This window comes from Scardinius erythrophthalmus, assembly GCF_964197995.2.
Source record: "Scardinius erythrophthalmus genome assembly, chromosome: 6".
Classification (NCBI taxonomy): Eukaryota; Metazoa; Chordata; class Actinopteri; order Cypriniformes; family Leuciscidae; genus Scardinius; species Scardinius erythrophthalmus.
In genome coordinates this window covers 22,980,933-22,988,990 of record NC_138226.1, presented here as the reverse complement: position 1 = coordinate 22,988,990, position 8,058 = coordinate 22,980,933, and positions in this window count along the sequence as shown.

Genomic DNA, 8,058 nt, shown 5'->3' with positions numbered 1-8,058 from the left:
CAAACTCCCTTAAAACTGCTGTTGTCAAACCCCTCCTGAAAAAGAGCAATCTGGATAAGACTATATTAAGCAACTATAGACCGATCTCAAATCTTCCTTTCACAGGCAAAATCATTGAAAAAGTTGTCTTCAACCAGCTGAACAAATTCTTAAACTCAAATGGATACTTTGATAATTTTCAATCTGGTTTCCGACCGCACCACAGCACAGAGACGGCGCTCATTAAGATAATAAACGATATTCGCTTAAATACGGATTCAGGCAAATTATCAGTGCTGGTTCTACTCGACCTCAGTGCTGCATTTGACACTGTCGATCATAACATACTTCTTGACAGGCTGGAAAACTGGGTGGGGATTTCTGGGATAGTCCTAAAATGGTTCAGGTCATACTTAGATGGGAGAGGTTATTATGTGAGTATAGGAGATCATAAGTCTGAGTGGACGCCCATGACATGCGGAGTCCCTCAAGGCTCAATTCTTGCGCCACTCCTGTTCAACCTGTACATGCTCCCAATGAGCCAAATAATGAGAAAGAACCAAATCGCTTACCACAGCTATGCAGACGACACACAGATCTACTTAGCCCTATCGCCTAATGATTACAGCCCCATTGACTCTCTGCTTCAATGCATTGACGAAGTCAACAGCTGGATGTGCCAAAACTTTCTACAGTTAAACAAAGACAAAACTGAAATCATTGTGTTTGGAAACAAAGATGAAGTTCTCAAGGTGAACGCATACCTTCACTCTAAAGGTCAAACAACTAAAAATCAAGTCAGGAATCTTGGTGTGTCTTTAGAGTCAGACCTTAGTTTCAATAGTCATGTCAAAGCAATAACTAAATCAGCATACTATCATCTGAAAAATATTGCAAGAATTAGATGCTTTGTTTCCAGTCAAGACTTAGAGAAACTAGTGCATGCTTTCATCACCAGCAGGGTGGATTATTGTAATGGACTCCTCACTGGCCTTCCCAAAAAGACCATAAAACATTTGCAGCTCATACAGAACGCTGCAGCCAGGATTCTTAGCAGAACCAGAAAATATGAACATATCACACCAGTACTCAGGTCATTACACTGGCTCCCAGTTACTTATAGGATTGATTTTAAAGTATTATTACTAGTATATAAATCATTTAATGGCCTAGGACCTCAATACATTGCAGATATGCTCACGGAATACAAACCCAACAGATTACTCAGATCATTAGGATCATATCAGCTAGAAGTTCCAAGAGTTCACTCTAAGCATGGAGAGTCTGCTTTTAGCTATTATGCCAGCCGCAGCTGGAACCAGCTTCCAGAGGAGATCAGATGTGCTCCTACATTAGTCACATTCAAATCCAGACTCAAAACACATCTGTTTAACTTTGCATTTAATGAATGAGCACTGTGTCACTGTTTGTCCGACTGTTTATACTGTGTCTTATTTTAGTCTTTATTCTAAACTGTTTTAATTATTTTTAGTTCTTTCTCGTTTCTTTATTTTAAACGGTTCTTTATTCTAAACTGTTTTAATTATTTTTAGTTCTTTCTTGTTTCTTTATTCTAAACTGTTTTGTATATTCTTATTTCTTCTGTTTATTTTTAATAGTATGTAAAGCACTTTGAATTACCATTGTGTATGAAATGTGCTATATAAATAAACTTGCCTTGCCTTGCCTTGCCTATACAGAAACTGCCCCTCAGAAACAAACCATGAGAAACTCTCACTGGAGTACAGAGTGTGACAACTAGCCCCGGCCTTCCCTGCATATCATTGGGTTCAGCTGTCTGGCAACAGGTGTGGGTAGAAAAATCCAACATCCGTGATTTCGAGCAGAGGATCAGTGGGGATGATGGGATCTCCTGTCCTAGGGATCTCTTTGTTTTGTCCACTGCTCTGCTTAGATTTTGTATGCTGTTTCTCTCTTTTGGAAACAGATGTGATTATCTCCAATTAATGGATGTTTGTAAAGGTCACCAGGGTCTGGTATGTAAACATCCCTGCGCGATGGACGTCTAAGACCACCAGATGGTGTGTGTGCGAGGACAACAGCGATCACAGCTAAGAATCTGTATTTAGATTGTTGTATTTGTGAGGCTCACATCAGTTGGACTTTGAGAGCCTTTTAAAGTACGTCTGTGAAGTTCCTCTGGCATCGAGACTTGATATATTTCTGCAGTCTGTGAAGAATTGAAAGTAAACCAAGTCAAAAATGAGCCGTAAAAAGAGAATTATACACAAAAAAAGTCAGTGAAAGGTTGTATTCATTAGAGACTATATGGTTTTTTCTTTTTACTGGGAACATGTGGACTCGGAGCCCCACATGTCAGAAATGCCTTCGGGGATGCGATATTCATGCCTGACATGGGTATGGTCAATCCCTTTTTAAGTTTTTCTTTTTTAAAGGAGGACAAAATAAAAATGTCTTGAAGGCATGCAAGCTGTCATAACCATCCCTCCCCCCACGCTAGCTCCGCAAAGACCACCCATACCGCAGAGTGACCTGTCAATCATCAAACATATGCCTTCATTTTTATAGACTAAGCAATAAAACGTTCTCAAATTAGCACTAAAGATCCCACATTTCTGATGTGAAGGTATAACAAGAGATATAAACACATCGGCTCGCCTAAAATGTTTAATTTTTCTCATATTTCTTTCACCACAGCACAAAAAATAAGTCAAGGAGCGTTGCCACCATCCTATACCAGAGAGCCTTCAAGGTTCCGCACCGCTTCCCTTCCATCTGTCAGCACAACAGGATTGAGACGTAGATCTCGCTCTAATCTTTTGGCCAGTGATCACACCTCAACCGGTCCCACATCACAGGACCCCCTCCACCACCATCTCCCTTCTGAGAGCCTGGGGGTTTGGTGTAATCCTGCACTAATAACATCTCAGCAGCTTCAGCACACACTAAGAGGCCCAGATCCGTCCCAACACCCCCGTACAACAAAGGCAGACGCACTGACTGCTTCATATTAGCGTTTAATTAAGTTAAAGAGTGGCCCCCACTCTCCGTGTGCGGAGCAACAAGCCATTCCGATGGGCTGCCATCACCGAGACGGGCAGGACGCCGGGCCTCCTGCAGCCTCTGGCCAAGCTTGGTCTCCCACTCATGTGATTAATTCAATAAAACCATTAAGAGTGATCCCCATCTGAAGTTCTGCACAAACAAGCGGAACGCACACACATACAGACGCTCCCCGAGGCGCGATCGCACTGAAAGATCTCTGCTTAGCACCTTCGTACGCTACAGATAACCTTTTTAGCGAGAGCTAAACAGAGCCAGACCTGATCTCCAGAGATCTTCTCCAGAATTGGTTGAGAAGAAGAAAATCTTTTAGGTTCGACAAAAGCGAGCGAAGTCAGAAAAAGGTTTTTTTTTGGTGTCTTGAGTTACATTTTATCTGGCCAAAGTGCCACAGGGCCATAAATCTCTCTAGGCAATAAAATATTATGTGCGCTTCAGTTACATCACCATGGCCGTTATTACAATGCCCCACAAAACAGAAAATGGTTTAAATCTATCATTGAACATTTTACAGTATGGAGTCTTATATTTATTGTGGCACCAGTATTTAATTTCAAACGCATTTCGAATCGTATTAGCGTACCAGCATACAGTTTAATATTTATACATCCACGCTGAAGGGGCTCACACTCTCTTATGAAGCTTCATGCTCATAGGGATGTAAGATCACACTTCGCTGAGGTCCTGATAGCTGATAGGGAGGAAGCCATGGCTTTGTTTTCCTTGAGTCCCTTACACAGTACCAGTATAGAATTTATACAGTTGTTAGTTCCAGTCCTCCTCTGACTGGCCGAACAGCATCCTGAGAGTGTTGATATTTATTATAACAGCTCTTCTTCTTTGTGTTCATGGTGATGCAGACCGGAGTACACCACTGTTCAACAGTTCGGGGTCCGTAAGATTTGTTATTATTTTTGAAAGAAATTAATATTTTTATATTTAGCAAAGACACATTAAATTAATCAAAAGTCTCAATAAAGGCATTATAATGTTGAAAAGGTTTCCGTTTCAAATAAATGCTGATATTTTGAACTTCATATTCATCAAAGAATTCTGAAAAAAAAGATGTTTCCACAAAAGTATTAAAGGCACAATATGTAACTTTTTTGCTTTAAAAATTGCAAAAATCACTATATCTATGTTATATATTTTGTTGTTTTTGTGTACTTACATTATCCCGACTGCTTCCAACAACTTTCAAATCAGGAGAAATTTGTAATTTAATTTGAAGACACGTTCTGTTTCTTTATTTCCATTTTGTCGCCGTCAATGGCGTCATATCCGCATTGTCCCTGGTTTCCGCTTGTACTGCCATAGCAACCACAGCCCTCTGATTGTAACCAAGGCGACAGACGTGGACAACTGTAGTTCGTAATGTCTATCTGCACGCTGTTGTTGTTTCGTTCAAACATTATGGACCATGGCAAGCAGACTTTGGATAAAAAAGGAGAACTAAAACGAGAATCAATATCAGCGCGGTGTTTTCGAGATGCCGAGAGCTCCCATAGACAGTATATAAACGAGAGCTCCACGTCCGAGACTTCGACCGCTCCTACATGTACTTTATTAAACAGGTGAGCACATTTACATAAAACTAATCAATGTTATATAGTTCAACAATGATAAAATGTTAGAATATGATCTGTATGTTATTCTAATGTTGATCTAGCTTACTGCTAGTCTCATACAGACAAACTAACACATACATTTCAACACATTCAAATGCAGTTTAGTGTGCTAGTGTAATGTTAGACCAAGTGAAACAGCGCTGCGTTACCTCACAAGTTAAATTTGTCTAATAAACTGACCTGTGAGTACTGCTAGTAATTCTGCGTGTAGTTCGGTAGAATAAAATGTCCTTATTCCTTTTATATCGCGTTTGGAGCTGATAGCTGTCTCTTAGCAATCCCGACCTGCTTCATATCACAGTCATGATAAAAACATTGATGTATTCAGTCATCCATAAACATTATTAGATCGGTCGGCTTGACGTTGACGACAAGATCCATAATTCTTAGCAAATGTTGCGTCATCAAACTACGCCTTTGTTATTGTAAAGAGGTTAGCGACCCCTAGCGGCGAAAAATTCCATACTGTACATTTAAACAGCACAATTGTTTTCAACATTCATAATAATAAGAAATGTTTATTGTGCAGCAAATCAGCTTATTAGAAGTTTTTTGAAAGTCAATGTCTGTTTTCTAGAGCAGTGTTTCTCTCAGTATAGCGAGCAAAGAATGTAAACATACTGCACTAGGATCTATAAATTGTTATAAATTCAGTCTTGTGTTTTATTATTATTTTCAGAGCCTGGTGTGAGTTATGACCTCAGACATTTTGAAGCACCCTGACCCTCTTTTTTTAAGAAGTGTAGACTGCTTCATTACTGTGACAGATCCTTCTTCCCTCTCTCTTTCGCTCAGTCTGCTGTATTCCGATAGGCCCAGATCTTCTTCCCATGTTTCAACATCTCAGTAAATCTAAGCTGCTTGGATCTAGGGTGAGCAGGCATTAAAGGTCTTCTGTAACCCTGGTCCCTGCCTGACATTTGGGCTGACTAGTGTTCCAAAGGGTGTATGTTACACCGCAGGTGTTTATGTATCATTTGTTTTAGCCATGACTGAAAATATGAATATAAATATATGGTCATTGTCAATTCTGCATCATCATAGAAAAACACACCAAATACTCAAGCTTATCATTCAAAGATCTCTTTTCTGAAAATAAAACAAGGATTAGCTGTTGTTATGATGATGTCAGCGCTGTACTTGAGTTTTCTCTGGCAGTCTTGTGTTTGTGGTAACTGCGCTGTACTGGGGACATGCTCGGCTCTCATTCTGACTAAAGGTCTCTCTGGACCCCTAAAACACAAGACTGCCCCTGTAACCTGATTCTCAACACACGTTCAGCCTAAAGCCTGTAAAACACAAATATTAAGCACCTGATAATTTGATGGGATGGGAAGCAACAGAAAAAGTGCAGAGTTGAACTGGACACCTTTAGTGTACGTCCTAATTTATATACTGACCCAATTTCAAAAGGTTTTGAAGCTACTGTAAGAGGTTTATGGGTATGCTTTACATACAAGAATTTGGCCTCAATTTTATGTTCTCTTATGGTCAGATTTTGACAGAGTAAAATAATAAAACAGTAAAAAAAAAAAAAAAAAAAAAAAAATTTATATATATATATAATATATTTTATATATTTATATGATATTAAATGTATTATTTAAAAAAAAAGGAAACACAATGGCCATTACCAAATGTCAATTACCAAATATTATCAAATCAAATCTTAAATCTAATCTGCAGACTTTTCATCATTTTAAGTTAAGAAATTCAAAGTTTAAGCAGAACTTGCAGCTTTTTATTTTGAACTCATACATTTGAATTGCTCAACTTGAAATATATTTTAATAACATAATGCATTAACTTAAAATGATCATCTCAATTTAAAGGGATACTCCACTTTTTTTTGGAAATAGGCTCATTTTACAACTCCCCCAGAGTTAAACAGTTGAGTTTTACTGTTTTTGAATCCATTCAGTCGATCTCCGGTTCTGGCGGTACCACTTTTAGCATAGCTTAGCAGCATACATCATTGAAGTGGACAAGACCATTAGCATTTCTCTCAAAAAAATGACCAAAGAGTTTCGATATTTTTCCTATTTAAAACTTGACTCTTCTGTAGTTACATCGTGCACTAAGACCGACGGAAAATGTAAAGTTGCGATTTTCTAGGCTGATATGGCTAGGAACTATACTCTCATTCCTGCGTAATAATCAAGAAACTTTACTGCCCTACCATGAGTGCAGCAGGCGTAATGATATGACACAGCGCCTGAAAATAGTCCCCAGCTCGGTAACTTCCGGCTCCCTGTGCAAGCAGGTTGTCACGTTGGTTATGTTGACGGAAAGTAGCCTATTTTTTTGAGAGAAATGCTAATGGTCTTGTCCACTTCAATGATGTATGCTGCTAAGCTATGCTAAAAGTGGTACCGGAACCGGAGATCGGCTGAATGGATTCAAAAACGGTAAAACTCAACTGCTTAACTCTGGGGGAGTTGTAAAATGAGCCTATTTCCAAAAAAAGTGGAGTATCCCTTTAATATTTTTAGTAGTGGAAACTTGGATAGCTTTAACTAATTCAATAAATGCTAACTTGCTAAATGGTACCACAATGGTTTGATAGCATCAACATTGCTGAATGAGTGTCGTGGCAAAGCACATTAGGAAATACAAATCCCAGCCCAGCTTCAGTTAAATTTAGAAAATTCATTAAAGTTTGTCTAAATTAAAAGAAACAAGTTCATAAAACTCAAAACAATGAAGCAATACAGATTACTTAAAATGTGTCAGTTTTGTGAACTCAAAAGAAAAAGAAAGTTCTAAATACTCATAAAAGTTAATTTGATTGAACTAATGTTTAATTTAAGTTTGCTCTACTCAAACCAATTATTTTTTTTAACTGGTGATTACTTTCTAGTAGAAGTATTCAGCCAGATCATGGTTGTGGCCGTTGCTTCAGTCAAAAGAAGGGCCTGTGCTCAGGAGGATTGAGAGGTTTCTCTTCACTGGAGCTCCTAGTGACCTTCTACGATGGCTACATGTCACCAAAGATCCCTGTATATTTATACACGTGTGTGTAGAGGACATGTATATGGACCGGAAAGGAAAGGAGCAGAGAAACTGGAGGAGAACAGGAGCGAGGCTGAGGCGAGTGAGGAGGTGAGGACAGGGCCATAAATTCATCAGAAGCTTGAGCTGGGAGAGGTGTGGATGCAAAGGAAGAAAGACCTTTAGAGATTTGCTGACAAGATTAATATGCAGTTGATGGGAAGGTTTTCACGACAGGGTGCCAACAAATAAACACAATTCAGGGATGCCAGATCTCCTGTGGTGTGGCACCACAGAATGAACACCACCATTCCCAGGATTCCATGGGGGTGATCCAGTGTCAGGTGGTCCCAGCCGCTCTCACTCTGCCTCCGGGGACAGAAAAGTTATTTCATTCTCTGACAAACCAGAATAT